The 26,760-nt window shown below is 48.4% G+C and overlaps 1 long non-coding RNA gene across 1 annotated transcript; it reads right to left on the reverse strand.

Annotated features, from left to right (window-relative positions):
* Nucleotides 1-538: 538 nt before the first annotated feature.
* Nucleotides 539-24,746, reverse strand: LOC309873062. Its single transcript, XR_014316177.1, has 3 exons — nucleotides 24,404-24,746; nucleotides 1,537-1,991; nucleotides 539-781 (listed from the first exon to the last, which is right to left on the reverse strand). It is a non-coding gene; the product is annotated as an uncharacterized lncRNA (long non-coding RNA).
* Nucleotides 24,747-26,760: the final 2,014 nt, after the last annotated feature.

Genomic DNA, 26,760 nt, shown 5'->3' on the forward strand with positions numbered 1-26,760 from the left:
AGGCGGCCACGGGAAGTCCGTGGGCTGGGAGTGAACCGGGATGGCCTCTAGGGATGCTGCTGGATATCTGTCACCGGACAGTTTGTTCAAACCCTTGCTCACCACAAACGCTGAGACTGACGCTGGAAAGAGTCCCCCTCACCAAAACTGTGGGCACCAAGCCACGGCCGGTGCCCGGAACCCTGCCGTCAGCCCTCCACCCCTTTGGGTGAAGATGTCACCTCTTCATAGGTCATTTTTACTTTCATTTATTTACTTATTTATTTTAAAGATCTTATTTGTCTGAAAGAGAGAGTACGGGGGATGGGGAGGAGCCCGGGAGAGGGACAAGCGGTCTCTGCGCTGAGCGCGGAGCCTGACACGGGCTCCATCCCAGGACCCCGAGACCATGACCTGAGCCAAAACAAAGAGTCGGGTGCTCAACCAACTGAGCCATCTGGGCACCCCCCACAGGGGTCATTTTTATAAAAGCGAGTACTCCTGGGAAGTATTGACCATTAGGACCCGAGTACGAACTGCTTTTCCAGACTCGCCTGATTTTTAGGGACGGTAGAGGACTCCAACACCACTGTATCCAAACAGCACATCTTTTTCAGATGGGAAGCCCGAGTCCCAGCAAGGTGGGATGATTTGTCCACGGTGAGGAGCAGAGCCAGAACCACGAGGCGGTTTTCCTTAGTCTGGGGTAGGCACACAGCTTCTGCGAAGGGCCGGAGAGCGATTACTCCAGGCTTTGCTGGCCATATGGTCCGTGTCACAACCACTCAGTTCTTCCAGAGTTCTGGGAAAGCAGCCAGAGACGAGACAGGAATGAATGAGGTTGGTGCTGTTCCAGTCAAACTCTATTTATGGGCACGGAAATTTGAATTTCATACCATTTTTATGTGTCACGAAATACTCTTCCTTGTGCTTATTTTATTTAAAAATGTTAAAACCATTCTTAACTTGCAGGCCATCAGCAACCAAGCCCCAGGCCTGACAGCCCGAGGGCACGAGTTGGCTTGCCGCCCCCCCCCCACGGCCCTCCCTCCCAGGTAAGGGTTTCAGGAAAGCTACATCAGACGCCCTCGTATCTTCTTTGCTTGTTTTCTAAAACATTGCACCAAGAGTCTGATGAAGCAGGATGTGATTCGCATTTCTTACTCAGTGTCCTATTTTAAATACCGACATTTTAAAAGAACACTGTTGCCATCAGCCTTTTAAATGAACCTCGTGGAAGAGAACTTTGATATCCACAGTTCTCCTATGTTCCTTCCAAATATTTTTATTTATTTATTAATTTAATTAATTTATTTATCTGGTGGTAAAACTTATACGACACAAAATTTAGCGTCTTGACCATGTTTAAGGGCACAGTTCGGTATATTAAATACATTCATAACGTGTAGCTAATCCCACTGTCCATCTGCACAGCCTGTTTCTTCTTATAGAACTGAAACTCCGTCCCCACTAAACATGCACTCTCCTCCCCACTCCCCAGTCCCCGGGAGTCCCCATCAGACTCTCCGTCTCAGTGATTTCGACCCCTCTAAGTACCTCACATGAGTGGAATTTGCAGGATTTAATTTCTTGCAACTGGCTCATTGCACTTTCCATAACGTCCTCCAGGTCCGTCCACATAGCGGGTGTCGGAAACCCCTTCCTTTGTCCTGAACCTTTGAGGCCGAATCGCATGGAGGTGTAGGGCACATCTCACCCATTCACGTCTGTCAAAGAGTCGCTTCTACAATTCGTTGTGATGACTAGTGCTGCCGGGAACAGGGGTGTTGGAGGGGTAAAAAAACAAAAAACAAAAAAACAGCCTGGCATAAGGATTATGTTGAGTGAAAGATACACGGAAAACAGCAAATACGAGAAAAACGCTTTGACCTTCTTTCTTTTTCTTAAAAGCAGGAGATGAAATCCCCATATGAGAAGACGTCTTCCTTACCACACCAGAAGCGAAGTAACATTCTTATCATCAAGGACCAGAAGTTGAGATGGAGAAAGTTCTGTATGAATAGACTTTGTTGAAGTAATTATCTTCCTTTAGCCTCTCCTATGGTTTAGATTCTCCCCAACAACTGCCCCCTTTGTTCAACCCACTGTGGAATCAAGCAGGTTTCATGACATCTTTGGGGCTTCACAAGGGCTTCTGGGCATGTAAATTTGGTGAATGTGGTGCTTTTCTCCTGCTAACTAATCCGTTTTATGTCCCGTTTGTCAGGCCCTCCCTGGGGCATCTGGCTGGCTCACTCTTGATCTGGAGGTTGCAGGTTCAAGCCCCACGTTGGGTGTAGAGATCGCTTAAAAATAAAATCTTAAAAAAAAAAATTGCCTCTTGGACAGTGTACAACCATCATCTTTTCTTTTTTAAAAGAAGATTTTATTTATTTATTTGACAGGCAGAGATCACAAGTAGGCAGAGAGGCAGGCAGAGAAAGAGAGGAGGAAGCAGGCTCCCTGCTGAGCAGAGAGCCCAACGTGGGGCTCGATCCCAGGACCCTGGGATGATAACCTCATATGTTTTAAAAATACAGTTGACCCTTGAATAACACGGGGGAAGTGGTGGCAAACCCGCTCCCTGCCCCCTCATGGTTGGAAATCTGCTTTTGACTTTGGACCCCCACTAAGATTTGACTACCAGTAGCCTCCTATTGACCCCAAGATTTGTCAATAACATAAACAGCCGATCAACAAGTATTTTCTATGTCGTATGTATTATATACTGTATTCTTGCAACAAAGTAAACTAGAAAAAAGAAAATATTACTAAGAAAATCATAAGAAAGGGAAAATACATTTACAGTGCTGTTCATATATTGATGGGAAAAAATCTGAGTGTAAGTGGATTCGTTCAGTCCACACCCACGTTGGGCAAGAATCGATTGTACATGAGCAAGCTCTTCTTTACCAGTTAGTGTTTCCACATCATTCCTTTTCCTCCTCGAACACTTATTCTGCTCCTTCCATAGAATGTTATCCTCATATATTCTCACACTTTTATACCTGTAATAATCATCCTATCATATTTTGAAACAAAAATTTATATAAATTAAAATATTAGAACTTTACCATTTCCAGAGGTCAGAAGGCTTGGGTAAAATTCCCCTCCTTGACCACAATTGTAGTTACAATTATCCTTAGCACACAAATGAAAATAACAGAGGTGTTATAATTTTGATGAATGATTATTAGCTACAAAGGCTACATTTTATTGGAAATGTATCTCTCTCTGAATCAGGTGTCAAGATCTTTTCCCCCTCATTTAGTTAATGTATCCGTGGAGGGGTATTATTTTTTGCTAAAACAAGACAGGCATTAGCATCCTGTTTTTCATTTTTTATAGACCCACAGGCTGGCCAGTGACACTGGAAAGGATTTTTTTTTTATTTTTTTTTTAAGATTTTTTATTTATTTCACAGAGAGAGAGAGATCACAGGCAGGCAGAGAGGCAGGCAGAGAGAGAGGAGGAAGCAGGCTCCCTGCTAAGCAGAGAGCCCGATGTGGGGCTCAGTGTGGGGCTCGATCCCAGGACCCTGGGATCATGACCCAAGCCGAAGGGAGAGACTTTAAACCACTGAGCCACCTAGGTGCCCCAGGAAGGGATTTTTTTAGTAGTGATGCTGCTTGATTTTTTCCAACTGTGTCCAATTTAGAGGCCAAACCCCACAGAGTAATATAGCATCAAATTACTTCTCGATTTTCAAGATTCTGTTGAAGATAAAAACCAGAACCCATCCCACTTGCAAAACGACTTCTTCTCTTGGAGTCATTTAATTCCTCGTCACCAGGGCCGACACTTCAAATCGTCCCTTTGTGGGTGTCCCAGTAGTTTTTTGGGGGGTGGGTTAGGTCTGCACGGTTTCAGTAAGGGGAAGAGGGAAAATTATGAGAGAGCGTGAAAGGGCGTGGTCTGGGAGGAGGACAGAGGTTGCTAAAAATAGAGTCCCTGAAGACTCCTGGGGCCCCTTCCCATCTGAAGACCAGCAGCCTGGTAGAAAGATGAAGAAAGGCAGGAGAGCTCAGAGCTGCAGAAATGCTCTACATGAACTTTCCAGTCCAAGCCCCTGCACGAGGGACTGACCAAGCTCTCATGGCTCCCAGCAGCCTATGGCCACATCCTTGGGGTGACCCAGTCCCCCGAGCTCCTGTCTGCAAAAGCTCCAGGTGGCCAAAAGAATTTACCATTTATTCCAGAAAACACCCAAGGCTAGCTCGCTTTCCATGGAGCATTTATTGAAAAAAAAAAAAAAAAACCTTAAAATTATCAATCTTTTCTCTGTCCCTCTGAGCTGTACGTGCTTCCTTCCAACCAGGGTTGTGCCTCTCAAGGACCTGAGTGAGAGCCGTTCCTTTGAATGCCATTGTCAGGAAGGACCAGGCCTCTGCCTCCCTGTCTCAAGGTAGAATCCTAACTTTGATGAATGCCACTTTAGCATACACTGGGTGACCTGATCGCTTTGACATTCACCAACCCTTCTCACCTGCTTTTTGTCATTTTTCACTTCCTGACTCTGCTCCAGCAGAACGGCAGTGCGGCTCGGCTGACACTGGACTGTCCTCCCCGCCCTGGCTCCCTGGGGGTCCCCCTCCTCCCCGGCCTCTCCTCCGTTAGCCCAGGAGTGACTTGCTGGTCCTCTGGGGAGCCCAGGGCAGGCTCCTTCAGAGACAACACAGCCCAGTCCCGCCAAGCCTAGAAAAGCCACTCCTGTCTGGGGGTAGGAGAGACAGGACCCTCATATCGGGGGCCTGGAAGAAACCCTAAAGACCATGAAAGACCATCTAAGTGCTGGGGTCACATTGTATAGTGAAAGTGGAAGCTGAGGGGACCAGGGGACGTTCCTGAGGCCAGAGGTCACCAGAGGTCACCAGACTCTTCCATTTCAAACCACCCCACTGGTTGTAAATGGTGCTGCGTGGCCTGACCCAACTAAATGTTTGCCTGACTAACAGAGGGCAGCTCGGAGTCCCTCACACCGCGCACAGCCGTGAGCTTGGCCCACTCTGAAGCCAGCAGCCTGAGAGGGCCCGAGAGACTGTTCTGGGCGTGGAAAGCCAGCATCAAGCTGTGTACGGTAAAAATGTAAGTCAACACCTCCCTTCTTTTGAAATGTAGCAGGGTCCCTTCTCTGTGGGGGTAGAAGGCCATCCTCTCATGGTAGATTCTGGAAATCCTGAGGCTCGGTACACTTCCTAGGGCCCCTGCTCACAGGGGACCGCAGGCTGCTTGACCCTGAGGGGCCCCTCTTGCACAACGTCGAGCCTTGCGGTCCTCACCTTGTGGTGTCAGAATCCTATGAGGTAAAGTTGATGACAGAGACCTACCCCCTCTAAAGCTCAAGAGAAAAAGAAAGCGGGAAGGGAAATGTGAAAGGCAAACAATCTTGAGGCACATCAGAGAGGGTGCCTTGGCGGGGAGGGGCCGGGCTGCTGGGAAAGGGCCGAGAAATTTCTGTGCACAGAGCCCCATACAGTGGGGGTGGGTGCCGGTACCACGAAAAACAGAAAACATCCTAACGCCATCAAAAGGAGACTGCTTACTCATTTACAAGTGCGCGGCCCACCGTGCAGTGTTCTCTGGAGAACCACGTCCAGCCGGATTTACTGGTTCAGAGAGAAGACCTCAGCATATTTTTGAGGAAAAAAATAAAATTAAAAACAGCATTTGTAGTGTGATCCCATTTATGTAAAGTAGTCTCTCTCTCTCTCTCTCTCTCTCACACACACACACACACACACACACACACGCACAAGAGTATCTGAAAAGTCAGGAAACAGAACCCAGGCACTCATCATGGGTGTAGGACCTGCGCAGGGCCCTGCACTCTGAAAGTCTCTGTGCGTGGTTTAATGTTCTGATACCAGATTCATAATTCTTAATTCCGTAGTGGCTGTGCATAGAATAAACTCACTTGAAAAATAGACCCACAGGCTGGCCAGTGACACTGGAAAGGATTTTTTTTTTTTAATTTTTTTAAGATTTTTTATTTATTTCACAGAGAGAGAGAGAGATCACAGGTAGGCAGAGAGGCAGGCAGAGATGAGGAAGCAGGCTCCCTGCTAACTGGGATGCCTGGGTGGCTCAGTCGGTTAAGTGTCCAACTCTTGGTTGCAGGTCGGGTCATGATCTCGTGGTTGTGGGATCGAGCCCTGCTTCAGGCTCTGAGCTCAGTGTGGAGTCCGCTTTGCATTCTTTCTCCCTCTCCTTCTGCCCCTCCCTGCTCTCTCTCAAATAAATAAATAAAATCTTTTAAAAAAGAATCATTTTGGGGGCACCTAGGTGGCTCAGTGGGTTAAAGCCTCTGCCTTCGGCTCGCTCATGATCTCAGGGTCCTGGGATCAAGCCCCGCATTGGGCTCTCTGCTCAGTGGGGAGCCTGCTTCCTCCTCTCTCTCTGCCTGCCTCTCTGCCTACTTGTGGTCTCTCTCTCTATCTGTCAAATAAATAAATAAAACCTTTAAAAAAAATAAAAAGAAAAAAGATCATTTTTGCGGAGGTATAATTTACATATGACAAAGTGCATCCATTCTAAATAGAGAGGTGAAGAAATTTTCACGAACATGTCTCCATGTCACCACCACCACAATCAAGATGGAGAACATCTCCATGACCCCAGAAAGTTCTCTCCTGCTCCACCCAAACATGCCCCCTGCATCCCAGCCCCAGGCAAACACGGACTGGCTTTGTGGCACTATAGCTGACCTTGTCCTTACCAGACTTCTCCAAGAATAGAATGTGCAGTACACACTCCTGCTTCTGCCTTCTTCCCACGGTGCCCTGTTCCGAGGTTCATTGTGCCATTGTGTTATCATTGTTTGTTCTTTTGTATTGTTTTGTGATGATACATGAATATATCACAGTATATCCCTCTACTTATGGGTGGGCGTCTAGGAAGTTTCCAGTTTTAAGCTATTACGAGCATTGCTGCTGCAAAAAAAATTGTGTATGAGCTGCATCTGGACGTACACTTTCATTTCTCTCAGGTAAATACTTAAAAGTGGAATTATCGTGTTTTATGGTAGATGCATGTTTAACTGTACCAGACACGGCCAAACTGTTTTCCAAAGTGGCTGTACCACGTTTATATTTCCGCCCGCTAGACTCATTTTTAAACAGCACGTTAAATTTACAAATGCTGTGCTCGATGTTTTTCTTTATCCTCCAGGGAAACAGTGTCCAGAGAATCTAGAAATGCACATGAAATAGCATTTGGTTTTATTTTATTTTATTTTTTTCAAATTAACAATTGGACACGTTACTTCAGATGTAGGGACCTTTCATGTGAAAAAGCATCTAGAGGGCTGAAGAAAAATAGAGGGCGCCTCGGTGGCTCAGTGGGCCAAAGCCTCTGCCTTCAGCTCAGGTCATGATCCCAGGGTCCTGGGATCAAGCCCTGCATCAGGCTCTCTGCTCAGCAGGGAGCTGATGGTTTTATTTTATTTTATTTTTTTCAGATTAGCAATTGGACACGTTAACTTCAGATGTAGGGACCTTTCACGTGAAAAAGCATCTAGAGGGCTGAAGGAAATGTAACTAACATTGGTCTAAAATAAGCTTAGACTGTACCCTGAGATTTCCAACACCCCGAGCATGCAAAAATAACTTGGGGGCTCACCTGGACATTTTAGGCTGTGGTTTACTTCCTGGCCATGAGAGCTGCACTTATTTTGTAGAAAATTCAGAAAACATATCAGAGAATAAAAGGATGGTTCAAAACCCTAATCATCAACATGCTAGATTTCTTTCTTGTGTGTTTTGCTAGACGGCTGTGTGGGTCTCATGATGCTAATTGTACTTTGTTAACTTCCTAACGTAGTTCCTTCATTACCTCCTCCTAGAAGAAATTCAGAAATAAAATAGTGGGTTTTTTTTTAAAGATCTTATTTATTTATTTGACAGAGAGAGATCACAAGTAGGCAGAGAGGCAGGCAGAGAGAAAGAGGAGGAAGCAGGCTCCCTGCTGAGCAGAGAGCCCGATGCAGGACTCAATCCCAGGACCCTGAGATCATGACCTGAGCCGAAGGTAGAGGCTCAACCCACTGAGCCACCCAGGCACCCCAAAATACTGGTTTTAAAATAGAAGTAAGAGGTCTTCCTCAAAGTCAACAAACTGCTGTGCATTTTGTCAAAATTTGCCTTTTCTGTTCAGCTCTTTCCATCCTTACACATACAGGAACACAGTACTTTTAAACATATAGAATTTAAAAATTCACAGGATTTTACATCCTTTCTTTCACTTAGTAATATGTCATTAAAATTCCTTAGAAAATAAGGTTTTTAATGTCTACTTAGTAGTTCATGTACAAATGCACCTTAATTTATTAAACTACTATGCAAATGTTGAGAACTTTGGACAAGACCCTTTCTTCCTTCTTTCCTTCATTCTTATTTTTTTCTTTTTTTTTTTTTTTGGTGAAGTTTTTTTATCATTTATTTGAGAGAGTGAACAAGAGAGAGAGCACAAGCTGGGGGAACAGGCAAAGGGAGAGGGAGAACCAGGCCCTCAGCTGATCAGGGAGCCCCACACAGAGCTCAATCCCAAGACCCGGGGATCATGACCTGAGCTGAAGGCAGACGCTTAACGACTGAGCCACCTGCCCATCCCCTCATTGTTGACTTAACTTGCATGTTCATGATTACTAGAGAAGTGGGTTTTTTTTTTAAATGGCTTAAATTTTTGTTCATGATGCTTTTTGTATACTTTGTTTACATTACCTTTTTTATTTTGAAATAGATTGACAGTTAACCGCCAGAATTGAGTTCCTGTGGGCCCTTCATAAGGCTTTCCCCATGAATAGCCTCTTGGATCACCAGTATACAGTGTAAACAGCAGGAAAACATGGGTGCGATGTTACTTTTTAAAAAGATTTATTGGGGTGTCTGGGTGGCTCAGTGGGCCAAAGCCTCTGCCTTCAGCTCAGGTCATGATCCCAGGGTCCTGGGATCGAGCCCCGCATCGGGCTCTTTGCTCAGCAGGGAGCCTGCTTCCCTCTCTCTCTCTGCCTGCCTCTCTGCCTACTTGTGATCTCTGTCTGTCAAATAAATAAATAAAATCTTTAAAAAATCAAAAAAATTTTTTTTAATTTTAAAAAGATTTATTTACTTATTTTGAGAGGGAGATAGCAGGAAGGGGTGCAGAGGGAGAAGCAGAGAATCTCGGGCAGATTCCCCGCTGAGTGTGGAGCCTGATGCAGGCTTGATCCCCAGCCCTGAGATCAGGATCCAAGCCAAAACCGAGAGTCTGACACTGAAGCAACTGAGCCACCCAGGTACCCTATGATTAACTCTAATACAGTGTACTGAAAAAATGATTTCTTGTTAGCATTGCACACCATTTTCTAATACAATATCTGACACATAATTAGCTCTATAACAATATTTTAAAAGATGAGACTATAGGGAGCAATCTTATTTTAATCGAAATTTCATCATCTATGAAAGTATAAGACTTGTACAGAATGTCTCCACCTTGCAAGCTGGTGCAACCACTCTGGAAAACAGTATGGAGGTTCCTCAAAAAGTTGAAAATAGACCTACCCCATGACCCAGCAATTGCACTAAAGACACAAAGGTAGTGATCCGAAGGGGCACGTGCACCCGAATGTTTATAGCAGCAATGTCCACGATAGCCAAACTACGGAAAGAACCTAGATGCCCATCAACAGATGAATGGATAAAAAGATGTGGTATATATATATAATGGAATACTACGCAGCCATCAAAAGAAATGAAATCTTGCCATTTGCAATGATGTGGACGGAACTAGAGGGTGTTATTCTGAGTGAAATGAATCAATCAGAGAAAGACAATTATCATACGATCTCCCTGATATGAGGAAGTTGAGAGGCAACGTGGGGACGTTGGGAGGTAGAAAGGGAATAAATGAAACAAGATGCGATTGGGAGGGAGAAAAACCATAAGAGACTCTCAATCTCACAAAGCAAACTGAGGGTGGTCGGGGAAAGTGGGTAGGGAGAGGGTGGTTGGGCTATGGACATATGAAGTATGTAAACCTGGCAATTCACAGACCTGTACCCCTGGGGCTAATAATACATTATATGTTAATAAAAAAAGTAAAAATTTTTTAAAAAATGTCTCCACCTACCATTTTTCTTTTTTGATTCCCTTCACCCGTTCCACCCCACCCCTACCCTCCATGTAGAAGGTCCATCCATGTTGTCACAAATGGCCAGATTTCATTCTCTTTGATGGCAAAATAATATGTCCCTGTGTGTGTGTGTGTGTGTATGTGTGTGTGTGTGTGTGTGTGATTTCTTTATCTGCTCACCCACTGATGACACAGATTGTTTCCACATCTTGGTTATTGCAGATAATCCTGCAGTGAATCACAGGGGTGCACGTGCCCTACCGTGTATAACATTTTCATTTTCTCTGGATACATGCCCAAAAGTGGGATTCCTGGCTCATGGGGTACTTCCCTTGTTAATTCTCTGAGGGACTCCGTTGTGTTCTCCACCATGGCTGCACCAGTTCGCATTCCCGTTCTATGATGCGGGTACGTGCTTAGGTATGGAATAGCTGACATTTTTGCTCGCAATGCTTATTTACTTACGGAACTTTAAAATCTACTTCCGCTTTCTTTTTGTGTTTTTTTTTTCCCCATTATTGAAAGAAATGGAGTGCAATGAAAACATGAAATGAAAAAGTGGTGTGCAATGCTAACAAAAAAGAAAAACTCCTTTCTTCATCCTTCCATCAGAAAAACATAAGCCTATATTAGTCTCTACTTCTCTTCTCATAAAACGCTAGAATTTTAATAGCTGGAAAGGCAAGCTTTCTTTTACCATTCCCATATCCTTTGGGTGAACCTGAAAATTACTTAAATCCACCCTCCTGCCTATCACACACATATCGATACCATATGGGTTCGGGGAGAATTGTCTTTAACCTCTAAGGTATGATATTTGGTCTTTCCATCCAATATGTCAGGATGCCTTTCTACCAACCCTCCCTTCACACCCTTTGGATGTCTGTTGGCTTGAACTAGATGGTATATAAGACGTCATGAAGCCAACAGTAGGTGCCAAGGCACCCCGGAACTATGCACCAGCCTCCCAATTTTCTGCGTGACATAGCTCCAACAGCTTCAAGATGATGGGTTCATTTAGCAAATATTTTGAAAAGACAGTCGCCACATTGGAATAGAAATTGATAGACTGCTTTTTAAAGCAATTGGGGAATATTTGCTGAGGCTAGCAATGCCTGCGTCTCTGATCAGGAGACCCAAGTTTAGGAACTGCTAAGAACATAAAGTGTATGAACATGTACGCACAAGCATGTCCTCCAGCATCTGCAGCAAAGGAAAACTAGAAATAGGTGCCCGGCATCTAGGAAAATGAATTCAGTGAATTCTGGAATGTGGATCAGATAGAATTTTAGGGGGTTTTCAGAAGTGACCGTTTCTATAAATTCCAGTAAACGAACAATGGTGGTGCGGCTGGATGGGATTCTTTTTTCTTTCTATTAAAAAAAAAATAGTTTTCCGGGGCACCTGGGTGGCTCAGTGGGTTAAGTCTCTGCCTTCGGCTCAGGTCGTGATCTCAGGGTCTTGAGATCAAACCCCACATTGGGCTCTCTGCTCGGTGGGAGCCTGCTTCCCCCTCTCTCTGCCTGCCTCTCTGCCTACTTGTGATCTCTCTCTCTGTGTCAAATAAATAATCTTTAAAAAAAAATAGTATATGATTTTTTATGGTTTTTAAAACCTGTTTTATTTATTTATTTATTTATTTAAGATTTTATTTATTTAGTTGACAGAGAGAGATCACAAGTAGGCAGAGAGGCAGGCAGAGAGAGAGAGGAGGAAGAAGGCTCCCCTCCAAGGAGAGAGCCCAATTTGGGGCTCAATCCCAGGACCCTGAGATCATGACCTGAGCCGAAGACAGAGGCTTAACCCATGGAGCCACCCAGGCCCTCCTTAAAACCTGTTTTAAGTGAGCCATTAATGGTTTTTAAAATTAATACACTTTTGTTATAACAAATCCATACTCATTGAAAGAGAAAAGGCTAAATGCTGCTTAAAACATATAGAAGAAAATTTAAACAATCTAAAATCCTGCCACCTGGAGAGACTCACCTCTAACATTTGGTTGTACAATAATAAATATTACAGACACACACACACACACACACACACACACAAATGCTGTTTTGCAAATTGTTCCTTTCATTCATTAATATGTCATAGACATCCTTCCATATCAATAAAAGTCAATTGACCTCATTATTTTTTAATGACCGGCATTATAATGTTTCCACCCACACATCTTGGGGGTGGACGGACCATTATTTATTTCACTCATCCCCTACCGAGGCACACAAATAGTTTGCAATATTTCACGCAGTAATTAACGTTATCAGCAAGTGAGCCGGCCGGCCGGGAAGTCCGCCTTCCAGCCGGCTGCCGTATCTACTGCTAATTCACTATTCCCAACATGTCCTCAGTCCTCCTCCTTTGCGAGATGAGGACGCAGAGGCCGTCACGTGAGCTCCGAGATGCCTCCAGCTGCAGCAATCCCTGAGTTCTTGAGGTGGAGGCTGATTTTTCAAGAACATGAAGTGCTTGGTGCAATTCAGAGTAAATGGCACCGCTAAAAATAGTGCTCGTCTGATAAACGACACCGCGAAAGGCCCCAGCTCTCTGCCACGCTTACTTCCTGATCTGGAAGGTGGCTGGAAAGTGCCTTCCCAGGCTGTCTTGGGCCATAAACACTTGGGAAGGCAGCTCTGTCTGCAACCAGGCAGCATCCCCAGGAGTGGTGTGGGGGTGATTCGGTGCCCTGCTGCCCACCCAGTCACCGACACACCGCCCTTGGTCCTGCCCTCCTTCCCCGCATCTTTCCTTGAGCCTGAAACACACATGCCCTAGGATGCCTTGAGTTCTGTGTTGGCTCTGCAGCAAGTCTCCTAGTGATCCCCCTACCAGCAGCACGACAGCCGCTGCAGAGACTCCCGAGACGGGCCTCTCCTTTGCAAAGAGCTTCAGATGTTGTAGAGCAAACACGAGAGTGGCCCGCTGGGCGCGATGGCACTGACCCCACAGCAACCACAATACAACCTAACTGAGCACCTACTATGTGTTAGACACTGTTCTAAGCACAGCTCAGGCGTCACTTTATTTCTGAGGCTTGGCAGTTCCTGGGGTGCTTATGGAAAACCCTCATCCAGAATCCCAGTTTCAGGAGCTCCAGGATGGCTCAGTCAGTTGTCTCCAACTCTTGATTTTGGCTCAGGTCATGATCTCAGGGTCATGAGATCGAATCCTGCACGGGGCTCCACGCTCAGTAGGGAAACAGTAGGGAAACTCAGTAGGGGAAACTCTCCCTCACCCTCTGCCCTTTCCCCACCCTCTCAGATAAATAAGTCTTTAAATTTAAAAAAAAAAAACAAAAACCCAGCTTAACATAGTGTTTCTGATGCTAGAAATCAGGCTTAGAAAGGCTCAGTCCTCTGTCCAACATGTGAGTCTTTCCTGGGACCATAATTAAGGCCTCTTCCATAGGAATTAATTTGGTTTGGTCCCTAAAGAATTGCTTTCACTGAATTGTACTTTGGGGCAGACTTTTAGGCATTGAGGGATTTCATAAGAAAAAGCCCCATGAAACCTGCTGTTGATTGTTCACACTGACGACGAGAATGTCTCTCCAGATAGAAGAGAGTGTCCTCAGGCCCCTGGGATTTTTTGTTTTGGCCACCGGGTAACTCAGAAACAAACCGGGGTTTCACCACCTATGAAATAGACCCTGTGGCACAGTGTGTCACGTGGACAACCTCACCCCAAAATCATCTTACGTTCTGTCCTTAGTTTCCTATCAGGCAGATTTTCTAAGCTTTTATCCTGTCCCCTCTTATCCACTGCCGCTTCAGATCCTTGGCAGAACAAGAAGGGAAGTGACTAAACCCTAGAAGTCAGAGACGGGGCCGAGGACTGGTCCCCGGACTCCCAGCCGCTTCCCCATGTTCGATGACTGGGTCACCTGAGGAAGAGGAGGAGCCACTTTGCTCAGTCACAAGCGGATCTGAGTCACCTCTAGTCCCTAACTCCACAACAAAGCACACCACCGGCCTCTTTTCACATCTTCAACCATCAAAACAGACCTGTTTTCCTTGCCCACCAGGTAAGGCAACAAAGTCGGGAAATTAAAATTGCCCTTGAAAGCGCCCTGCCGCGTCCCTGCCTCGTCCCAGAATCCAGAGCTCTGCATTAGCCGCCTACCTGGTTCTAAGGTGACTGAGAAGAAGTCTTGATTAAAAAACACAAAGCCAAAGCCACAAAGCCTTTCACTCTAGGACTCCCATGCTGTTGCAGAGACACAGCCAGAAATTCACAGGCAGGTGCCCCTCTGCTCCGCTCCCCACCCCACCTCCAGGCCGGGCAGGGGAGGGGGCGCCCCTTATTTGGAACCCAAGCCGCTTCCGGATCTTAAAATGCCAGCAGGGTTTGAAGTGACATCACAGAAAGCTACCTGCTTGGCGGGTTGCAACCTTTCCATTGTAACTGAATTTCAAAGCTGTCCTGAAGGCCTGGCCTTGGCAGAGAGAGATGGCAAGTTCTCTTCGCCGTAGGGTCTACAGGGGGGTCCAGATGAAGAGAAACCCCGGCACCCAGCCAAGCATGACCAAACAACACTTCTAAAGAAATGCTCCTAGGGGCGCCGGGGTGACTCAGTGGGTTGGGCTTCTGCCTTCGGCTCGGGTCCTGATCCTGGGGTCCTGGGATCAAGCCCTGCGTGGGGCTCTCTGCTTGGTGGGGAGCCTGCTTCCCCCCCCTCTCTCTGCCTGCCTCTCTGCCTACTTGTGATCTCTGTCTGTGTCAAATAAATAAATAAAATATTTAAAAATAAAAAAGAAAGAAAAGAAAAAGAAATGCTCCTAAGTGTAGCCCGTGTACCCAGTGGTACACTCATTCTCTCATCCCACTGAGTCACTGTGGCCGCACCTTTGACCTTAAACTATCACTGGGCCTGACTTCCTAGCCTGGACCGCAGGTAACCCTGGCGCCCACCTCACATGACTCACTGGCTGTTGACTTCCCTTCACTTCGGCTTCCTCCCCTCCCTGGGGGAGGTGATTCGAAGGGAGCCAAAGTGGGAGAGGCACTTTGAACAACCCACACCCGCTCCCAAGGATGACACGGTTACCATCCTCGTCACCATCAAAATGCCTGTGACCATGAGGCCATCTCTGAGAGGGCTCGCAGCTCAGCGCCCAGCAGATAGTAAGTGCTCAGTAAACCCTCGCTGTCTGTGCTCTGGGCTTAGGACTACTTCGAAGTTTTCAAAGCCCTTGACGCCTGTTTTGCACACGCACACACGTTGCTGTTTGCCACACCGGTTTCACCCCAGGGGGAAGAGGATGATTTGCTTTTCTATTCTTTCTCATTGGGTCAGGAAACAAGGCTTTGTGGTGGAAAATCATTCATTCGATTGGATTTTCTCTGTTGTCCTTTTCAAAATGAACTGACTGGGGCTTTTCTAGGTTCTACCACCGTGTGGGAGACAGTGATGACAGGCACGGGTCCAGAGTGGAAAGAAGCCTCCTGGAGCCTGCTCTGCGTCCCCAAGGGCCACTGGGCCCTGAGCCTGGCCCTCTGGTCCTGCTTTCTCTGACTCTGTTTCCCCATATGGCCTCACTCAGTTCTGCCCTATGTCACCTCCTGTCACATCCCAGAACCTGCCCCAGGCTGCTCTACAGCCTCCCAGCACGCTGTTTGTTTTTGTTTCAAGTTTTTATTTATTTATTTATTTAAGAGAGAGAGAGAGAGAGCGCGCATGCACAAGTGGGGGGAGGGGCAGAGGGCGTGGGACAAGCAGACTCCTGGCTGAGGGTGGAGCCTGACGTGGGGCTTGAGCTCATGACCCTGGGATCACAATCTGAGCTGAAATCAGGAGTCAGATGCTTCACAGACTGAGCCACCCAGGTGTCCCCAGCCAGACATTTCTGATGGCTGCTCAATCTGAGTGGCTTTTTGGGTCTTCCCTTAGTCACGTGTGAGGTGTCCCATCAGCTTCCTATCCAGGGGTCAAGTCCACGGTGGATGTCTCAACACAGAGATCTCTCTCCCTTAGATTGTTTCCTTAAAGTTAGCACATTTTCTCTCTCTCTCTCTTTTTTTTTTAAAGATCTTATTTATTTACTTGAGAGAGCGAGCAGGAGAGGGGAGAGGGTCAGAGGGAGAAGCAGACTCCCCGCTGAGCAGGGAGCCTGATTCAGGACTCTATCCAAGGACTCCAGGATCATGACCTGAGCTGAAGGCAGTCGCTCAACCAACTGAGCCACCCAGGCGCCCTAAGTTAGCACATTTAAAACAAGAAATGTAACCACACGTATCCTGATTTAAATGTAATATATAGTTAAAGGAATTCTACTCCTATAGCCGACATTGCACGGTATGTTAACCAACTAGAATTAAATAAAGGTTTGAAATATATAAATATAAATATATGTGTGTGTGTATACACACACACACATATATATACACATACACACACTTAGTTAAGGGAGATCAGAGCACGCCACCCCAAAGTAGGCCATTTGGCGTAAGGATTGTTTTGAACTGAAAGCAACTCTCTCTGCCCCCCACTTTTCCATCGGAAAGCAGGGCATACATTTCCTGTTGTAAATGTACCATAAATTCTCACTGGTAAAGGTGTCTCCATCCCCCACACAGGAAAGAGGACACCGCTTAATCCCTGTTGACACTTTAGAAAATGCACAAATATCTAAAAAAGAATTGAATTGCCCATAAGGAAACTCTCGACCCTTGAGACAATCAGTGCTCCCACTTAGGCATTGCTTTTTCTAGCCTTCCCATCCCCTTTCTGCATCAACATATATGACATGTGTGTCTACAGGACAACATGAAGATCAGAGCAGCTAGAGTCACAGAGACTCGGTACCACTGCTCTGGCTCCTTCAAGTCCTAGCCATGCGACCTTGGGCATATCATTCAACCTTCTTAAAACCTCACTACGTCATCTGTGCAATGGAGAGAAGAGGATTTGCCTCACAAGACTGTGAAGATTCTATAAGATAAGACACAACAAGCTGTTTAGAGCATCCGGCACACAGTGAGGGCCCACTATTGGGAGCTATTTAAGTATAAACATCCACTTTCGTGAATGATTAGTAGCTGATATTTTAAAAATTTAAATTCTATGCGTGTTATATACTTAGCATTTTAAAAATTCAAAATACAGTCATAAATTACAACTTAAAACATATGATGCCGTGATCACAGTGTAAATCCGCAGGCCTAGCCTGAGAACGTCACATCGTACCGTGTCCGCGGCGGGTCCCATCGCTCTGGGCTGTCACATGCCTTTTAATGGCGCCATAATCCTCTCTCCCCGGGATCTCTTATTTTTAACAGAACTAGCTGCTCATCTCAATGCCATAAAGATATAGCCAAGGTAAGACAATCACAGAGATCCCTAGTTCCAGCCCCTAAAAAGGCTGCTTCTCACCCAGGCTTCCTTTGGCCTCATTAAAACCTTCACTACCGTGGGCTTCTGCACATTTGGGCCTTTGATTTAAAATCACCAGTTAAAATGAACTAATCATCCCTAGAGGAAAGAATGAACATTTCAACTCCAAGTGCTTAGGCAGAACTACCCTCCTCCTACTCCAGGCCCTGTGGGTACCGACCGTTACCATTTCCTGGGGCCTGAGAAGGAGCCCCCCCACCCCAAAATGAGAGGCCCAGGCAGGGCCACACAGCAGCCACGGGACTTCTCAGGATCAGGCTGCACGGTGTTTGAAACACGCTCAGCAGGAAGCATGGCAGGTATTGGGGCCCATTTTACAGATGTGGACACTGAGGTTGGGAATGGAGAAATGCTCGGACTACGGTCACACAGACAATGACAGAGCCAGGATCCCACCAGTTCTGGCCAAGTCCCTGTCCAGGGCCCTCCCTACCCCATGACGAGATAAATGTCCTCCCAAGAGGGCAGCTTTGAGCCAGAGCTCAGGGCAGCCAGTGCTGGGGGTCAGGGGTTGGGAACCCTCAGCACACCCATCCCTCTGATCCTGACCAGAGCCCTCCCACCCAAGGCTGGAAAAGCCAGTACCCACATATGACAGCCTGAACCCCACATTGTACCATAGGTCGTCCTGGAGTGGCTCTACGCGGCTCTTGTTGCCACCCAGCTCTGCCCCCCGGAACAGATCTTCCAAACCTGGGGAGATAATGTGAGCCTAGTCTTTGCCCCCTCCATGACAATAGGGATCTGGGCTAAGTGGTAGATCCCCAGATGGGGACCCCTTCCTTGCCAGTGCCTAATCCCTGGAGCCCGAAGGGTTCCTGCTCTGGGGGCCGGAGACCCAGGTAGGTAGATGTTCCAGGCACGTTGCTAGAGCGAACAGCCAGTCAGTCCATGGCATGGCCATCATCATCTCCCAACACCATGGAGGGGGAAACAAGACCAGAAAATGCCGTCTACGTGCCCCAGAGCGCCTGGCTTCTGGGTTTAGTTCCTTGGCACCTGAGAGCTTCACAGATGACCACCCAAGAGACGCAGTGTTCTGTGCTCTGCTGGCTCACCTACCTAGGGAAGCTGGGTCAGGCCCCAGCCACACATCCCTGTCCCCCTCCCGCTGCAGGAAATGAGCACACCTGTCCCTCCGGAGAGAGGGAGCCACCAGTCAATGGAATTTGATTTCTAGGCCTCAGCCACCGCAGGAAATGGCTAGCCTGGCCATGTCTCTCCCTTGTGGCAAAGCTGGAGGAGAAGAGGAGACAGGGAGGGGGAGGGGGGAGGGGGGAGGGGAGGAGGGGAGATGTTGAAACTCAGATGGGAAAAGAGCTGTCCAGGCTTGCGGCTGAAGAGAGGGGCTTTAGGGAACCATAGAATTGGGCTGGCAGGGTTCAAGACCAGCTCTGACACTTCCTAGTAGATTAACCAAGATTTCAGCTGTGAGATTGGGACAGTCACAACTCTTGGCACTCAGGTTCTTCTGCCATAAAATGTCATGGTAACAGCCCGACCACTGTTGGTGAGATCGGACTGGGGTGCTGGAGCTGGGGTAGGAATGGAGGGGACCGGTTGACACAAAGGGTCTTTGGGGGGGTGATGGTAACATCAGGAAAGTGGATTGTGGCGATGGCCCCGCAGCTTTGTAAATTCACTGAAGATCATTAAGTTGTGCAATTAACACGAGTGAATTTTATGCTACGTGAGTAATACGGCAATAAAGCTGTTTTTAAAAAGCACCTGAAGAATAGCGTTAGATGGTAAGGATTCAAGTCAGAGACCGTGAACAAAAAGTGTTTTGAAAACCGTAATGTGCTCCAGAGATGCCAGTCCTGTGATTAATAAGACCACAGCCGAGTAGTGTGCAACCACACAGCACACGGGGGCCGAGTGCAAGTGCTCACGGGCTGGGCCTCACTCCTTCATCTCTAGAACTGGGAGGGTGACAGTTTCACGGGGCTGATGCAGAGAAGAAATGAGGTGAGGATGAAAGTCGCCTAGTACGTGCCTCGCTAATGGCCGTGTGCTCAGTCGCCAGCATCTCATCACGACCTTATCCTAGTTATCACTATACCACTAGCTCAGAGGAGCCCCCCAAGAACAGGGCTGGAGACAAGTAAGTCCACATCCCCACAGTGTCCCTTCTGCAGCTCATGGCCGTCTGTCCAGTCCCTTGGGCTTTGGATTAGACTCCGTCTTTCACCCGAGCTTCCTCACAGCCACACAACAGCCCAGATCCAGGCTCTCTGCCTGTCACAGGGATGTTTCCCATTCCCCAAGCACTGGCCATGTGGGGTCAGCCTCAAAGCCCCTGGTAGGAGGCAGGGAGGAGTCCCTGGGAGGGGGTCGGGGGGCCAGGGCCAGTCTGGTACCAGGGAGTAGACGCAGGTTGAGCGGCCCAGAGCCCAGGAAGGCACAGAGAAATTAACATCAGCTAGTGGGCACTACCCCCGAGTGGTCCCCCTGTTTTACAGTCAAGGAGGTTCAGAGGGACAGGATGCCTTGTCCTGTATCTCACGCTAGTACACAGCCGAGCAGGAGTCAAACCTGCTCTGTCTTCAGCAAAGGCCAAGTATAGGTGCCCCCAAGCGATGGCTAAGTGATGGGAATTGGGATAACTAGGAGAGGAAGGGACGGAGGGCAGGAGGCTCTGCTCACCTCCCCCACCTACACTGAGCGATAGAAATCACCGAGAACATGCAGGTTCCTGGGCCCTCCCCACCCCCAACTGGCTGAAACGGGCAACTCGCATTTTCAAATGTGTGCCCAGGTAATTCTGCAGAAGTCTGAGAACGAGCAGCACCAAATAATACAGGGGAGCAGAAATGCAAATAGAGAAAGATCCAGATGTCAGCAGATCATGGTGAGCTCTCTGTGTCAAAGGTGATAAAAATTGAGAAGCCCCAGCCTGACACGAAGGCTTCAGATGCGTTCAGCTCAGAGGCTGCAAAGTGCATTGCGGAGCAGAAAGCTTGCAACACTCTGCTGGCAGGCACACGGGTCCCTAAGCACAGAGGAGGAAACTGAGGCCCGGAGTGGGGAAGTCACGTGGCTGGAGGCTGACAGACCTGGCCCACCAGCCCAGAGTTGTGGACCACATGAAACCAGCCATCACCCCACTGGCTGCAAGTTCGACAGTGCAAACCCCAAACCCGAGACCAGCACCATGAAGACCCCAAAAGTGCTTTTCCTCATCTCATCAATGTTCATGACCCCGACGTGTGACCAGACACGGGGCACAGGCTCTCTGAAGAGTAGATACAGAGGTCGGTCATGGCCGGGACTCATTTGTCAGCCGAGTGCTGCCCCACAGTCCCCGTGCCCGCATGGCGGTTGGACCTTATGTCCGCACGCCCCTGATGGCTTATGCAGTGTTTTCCCAGCATCATCCCTGTTTGCTCCCAGGAAGAATTCATAGTCACAGTGACAAATGGGTTTGACCCTAATTTGTGGAATGGGAGCTGAGCTCAGAGCACTCTGAACCCTGATGTCTGTGGTCACCCCAGGAATCCTGACTCAGCCGGTCTGGGGTACAGCCTGGACAGAGGAATTTTTTAAGCTCCCCAGGAGATCCTAAAGGGAGCCCTAAAGGAAGCCAAGCTGGATTTCCCGCTCCTTGGTGGCTTGGCCCCATTCCGGGTGCTTTTCCCTGGACTCTTTGGAGATCACCCTCAAACCCACGTGTCCCACGGGCTCTGTGACCGCGGCAAGCTCACCTGCTTCAAGCTTTCCTTGCCCCCCGTCCCGTCTGTACCCTGACAGCCACAGCAATTCTTGGGAAAACACATTATAGCCGGCTCCCGGAGCACGTCCCAGCCAACTTGCCACGTCCCAGTCAACTCGCCACCTCCCACTCTCGCAAAGCAAGTCCGACCCCACCTCCCTCGTGGGACCGGCACAGAGTCACAGGGATCTGCAGCGGGGCCCTTCCCACCCCCACAGCACCCAGCTCCCACACAGCCGGGGCACGTGGTACCCTCACTCCCCAGCACGTGGCTCAGCTCAGGGCTTCAAGCCCTGAAAGCGGGTCAGGCCATTGCTCATCACCCCGGAGCAGTGACGATATCGGCCGTGAACAGCCTCAAATGCTCATTGACAGCCCCGTGGTCATGACCAATGTCGATGCAAGCCGTGTGCTACACAGTCTCCGAGCATTCTGACAATCGATCCTCAACCCTAGGCAATGACATCGCTGCTATTTTTAGCCGCATTTTACAGATACGGAAACTGGGGCAGCTAAGGGGCAGCGGCTGGATTTGAACCCGAGACAGACAGACACCAGAGCCTGTGCCCTTCATACCAGCTGCACAGTCCCACGTCTCCCCAGGGTTCACACAAGCTCCTACATGGCTATCCTTCCGCTAAGGGGACAGCAGAGCGGGGAGCCCCAGACAAGAGACAGAGCTGCTTGGCCAGTGGCTAGCAGCGCTGCCTCAGAAGGTCAGGGAAAACAGCCAAGTCCAGAGCCCTTGGGGACCTTCTAGCTGGTGTGTGATTTAGCCCCCCCAGTCAGGGCATTTTGGGGATGAACGGGGCTATTAGTAACAAAAGTGGGACAGTTGATAAAGATCAGGACTGTCCCAAGCCAGCAGGACATAATGGTCACCCAACATGGGACCGAAGGTGGCTGCTCTGTCCCTCCATCACCTCATTTTTAGAGTGGGGACATTATAAAGACCCACTGAAATAATCTGTGTGACCATGCTTCATAAACTCTAAAACCTCATGCTCAGGGAAGGTGTCTTGTTTTGTTAATTTCCAATGACAACGCAGAGACTCGTGGTCGTCTCCATGTTCTCACGGGACAATGGGAATTTACCGCCACTCAGGACCTGGTGGTGGAGCGAGGAGGCCTGACCACATCCGAGCTGCAGGCAAACCGCGAGTGAGCCAAGTTTGCTCGGTCGGACAGCTCTGTATGGTCAGCCCAGAGCGCTGAAGCGTTTGAATGTGAGCGCCACAGTCCAGCCGCTCCCTGTTGGCTTATCTCTGGCCTGATTCACATGACTTGGTCACCTGCCCATCCTCGGTGGGTATCTGAGCTTGCAACCCCTCGACTGGACACCTCTGGAAGCCCCTTTCGGTCCTGACACTCTGGGGTGCTTCCTCGCCTGGGTCTCTAGCATGATATTGATTCCAACAGAAGCTCTATAGGCAGGTAAGGGGCAGCGAATGTCCAACTTTGACCTATTAGGTCATGGGCAGCCTTAATCCAGATACAAGATAATCACCTCTCATCGCCATACCGAGTGGTTAAGTCAACTGCCATTGGGAAAAATAGAGTCACAAAATCAAAGGGTCATCACATCAGCATGTGGCAGGACCCAGAGGCCTTGGAAACTCCACTGGGCACGAGCCCCTCCGGTCACTTCCGCACTCACCCACCCACAGCAGGTAGAGTTAAGGTGGGGTCACTCTCTACAAATTGCAAATCCACTCTTTATAAAAAGCAAATCCTCTCTGTCTTTCTCATGTGAAGCTTCTTGCTGAAGCAACACGGCAGTGGTTGAAAGCTCTGAATTTAGTTTCAATAATGGATCTGGATCCAGACTGTGCCTCTCAGTGGCCATGTGACCTTGACTGAGCTCCTTGACTGATTTGAGTCTATGCACCTGCTTAAAGGGGATAATGACCCCTGTCCTGCCCCACTCACAGCCCATTGAAACCCTACATGTGAGATCTTGCAGGGGACCATGTCTGGGTTAATAGTCACTGTCAACTGAGAAACTCCTCACGGAGAACCAAGCCCTTCACACTGACTATGCTCTCTACCACTGAGCTAATTTAAAGGGATATCACGTCCAATCTGTCATTTTTCCAGCAAGGACTATCCATAGTTATTATCTGCATGGGCTGAACGGTCCCAGGGGTCTGATTCTCATTCGTTTGGGGTATTAAGTAAATACTTTTCATAATGACAATAAACAAGATGAATAAATATGTCAACAGTTGGATCCTATCTACAGATGAAGCCAAGATTCTTTTTGTTTTTTAAGATATTTATTGACTTATTTGACAGAGATAGAGGGAGCACAAGTAGGCAGAGTGGCAGGCAGAGGAAGAAGGAGAAGCAGACTCCCCGCTGAGCAGGGAGCCCGATGCGGGGCTTGATCCCAGGACCCTGCGGTCTGACATGAGCCAAAGGAAGACACTTCACTGACTGAGCCGCCCAGGCGCCTCTTAAGCCAAGATTCTTAGTCCATAGACCTGGTTCTTCATTATTCACAATATATATTCCGGGATGGACCCAGGCTTTGTGGAGCCTATAGCTTATATAGTCTCGGGGGGTCCTCTTTGAAAAGGATCCAATAGGACACGAATAAAGATAGATAAAGGGCCGTGGAAGAATCCTGGCAAGCAAGCAGTCCCAAGGCTGGTCCACCTGAGGCATGGAGGGGGCAGAAGGGCACCCTCTCTGCTCCAGGACCTGTGTGCACATTGGCCCTTGAGTTTCTTCCCACTGGTCCCATATCACAAATGCATTATTAAAGACACAGACTCGGTCTCTGAGAGGGAAAGGAACGTGTCCATCCAAGTGGTCCAGGAAGAACCAGACCCCACATCCCACAATCGTTCAGCCACAGCACACGTCTCTTGAGCACACGCTTCCCACACGATGCGGGTGACTGGCAACGATGAACGGGACACGAACTTGGGGCAAGTTTCCACACCTCAGCCAACTCCTCCCTGAACCCCAGAACTCCTGAATATCACAAACATTCAGCCGGGACCCCACACACAAAAAGTCCCAGGTCATAACCGTATTAGAGTAATGGAAAATGAGAAAACGGAAAAACCTCCATCATTCCCAGCGTAGACTTGACAGCGCCCTCACAGAGCTCTACCTCCTTCCCACTGAGGTGGCTTCCGGCAAGGGCCTGTTTGTATGAGTAGCGAGAAACAGAACTTGTGCTGATCTGAATGTCTTACCCCCACTTGCTTGCTTCTCTCACGATGACAGGCAGCTCGGCTGAGTTTCACAGCGTCCCCGAAACGTGCCAGAGTGGGCTGGGCGAGACTCTCGGGGCTCAAAGTCTATCATCATCACATCTTGGTTGCGACCACAGAGATTTTTTTTTTTTCTTTTTTAAACACCAGCTCAAGGGCAAAAGAATGAGTCAGGCCTCAGAGGTTCAGGAACACTACTATATGGGATCATAACATCACTGTAAGGCCCCACAGCTGGGAGCAGTGAAAACTCCCAGGTACTTTACCAGACACAGATAGCAATGTCCTTTTGGGGACACAGTCATCTGACGCTCCAAGTTCTCAACCCCTGGTAAGACTGGTTCACGCTTTTGAAACTGAAAGACACATCCAAAAAAATCTCAATGACACACCATGACGCCCTGGCTGGCCCCCCTCCCAAACCCCGATCCCTACCCCCCGGGGCTCAGTTCCTTTCATTCACAGCCGAAGTGAAACCGAGTTGGTCAGTGTCTGTCAATTTCACTTCCTGTCTCCTGGCTTCCTCCCGCCAGCGAGAGGAGCTACTGGGAGGAATGGGTGCTAGAAGACATGCATCCCTGACTGGGCTGGAAAGATCAAACAGCATCAGGCGTCCAGCCCCACCGCTGATTCCAGGACCATCCATTCAGTGAGGCACTCCGGAGGTCTCTTCCGGCTGGGCCAAGCTTTGCCAGAAGTTGTGTTATGGAAAGATAGTTCGTCCACTCAGGGGGCTCACAGCCTGGGGGAGATGGACAGGCCAACCAAAAATCAATGCAGAGAGTCGGGGCTGGGAAGGGGGATCCAGCAGGGGCGGGATGTCTGATCTTAAGGAATCAACGAAGATGTATCAGGGCAGGTGGCAACCAAGAGAAGGATGATATGTTAATGACAGTGACAACGTTGGCTGATGCTGGCTTAGTACCCACAGTACAACTTCGTGTTCATCAACTCATGCCGTCTTCCCGATTGACTCAACAGTCATCAACTGTTGAGATGACTTCCATGATACTTTCACTTTATGGAGGAGGAAACGGAGGCCCCAAGACGTCAAGGAACTGGCCCAAAGTCACCCATCCAGCATGAGGACAAGAAGACAAGTTGACCTACCACAACAGTGTACAGATCAGAACGTTTGGGGATCGCTTGGCATCTGGGGAGAGCCACCAACATCTTGAGAACATATAGCACAGGGTCAAGGTCACAGCATGTGGGTATCTGGCCCACAGGAATGTTTTATGGGTGGCCCATGTGGTACCTTGTGAAAAGTATAAACCAACATTTGAAAATTAGATTTCAGGGGTGCCTGGGTGGCTCAGTTGGTTAGGCATTCAGCTCCTGATCTCAGCTCAGATCTTGATCCCAGGGTCATGAGTTCAAGCCCTGCGTTGGGCTCCACACTGGGCAAGGAGCCTACTTCAAAAAAAAAAAAAAGTCAGGGGGAAAGTTTCATCTAAACACCCAGATTTCCTTGTTGAAAAATCAGGACCTGGGAACATGAAGCCTATACTCTTCTATGGCAAGAGGGTAGGAATGGTTCTTCTTAGGAGGGGTGTAGCCACCCTCCTCGTCCCAATTCACTGCAGTGCCTCCCACTCCCTGATGTCTCCCCTGCCTGGCATTACCTGCATGCTGGGGGAGGGGCCAAATTGCTTAGTAAAGAGTTTTAAATGGGGGGAGGGCTCAGGTGGCGTGACCAGATTTCTTTCGTTCAGGGAGCACTCCAGTGGCTCTGGGGAAGACTGGACAGAACACATGATGGGAGGGAGGCCGCCGATTCAAAGCCCAGTACCCCACACAGGATCCAGTTTGGCAGAGGCATAAAGAGGGGCCCCGCCCCTCTACTGAACTTCTCTGGGGATTGGATTTGCAGAAAAATCTTTTCTCCCTTTTCTCCCTGGGGGCTCTCTCTGTACGTCTCACTTAGAAAGCAATCCATTCCCAGATGGAAGCCTGATCCACAGAGCACCCACCAGAACTCAGAGTCAAAAGGGAAAAGAAGGAAGACGCTCTGGGGAGTTAACGCGAAGACCCTACGGCAGTAAATATGGCAGCGTGCTTAACAAACTAACTTCACTCCCACGTCCAAAACCTCTCTTGCCTGCTCCATTTTCAACGTGAAGCATCACGTAAGCAAGGAAGCCATGTCAGGACGTCTGGGGAGAGGTGGGCGTGGAGGGGATGACCTAAAGCCATTTCCCACAAGGAGAGGGATGGCGCTGAGCCCCACGGAATGGCCAATGAGACAGACAAAATATATCTCCATCTTACCTTCTTTCTTCTCTTTTCTTAATTTAAATTCAATTAATTAACATACAGTGTATGTTAATTATTAGTTC

This window comes from Mustela nivalis, assembly GCF_964662115.1.
Source record: "Mustela nivalis genome assembly, chromosome: 9".
Taxonomy (NCBI): Eukaryota; Metazoa; Chordata; class Mammalia; order Carnivora; family Mustelidae; genus Mustela; species Mustela nivalis.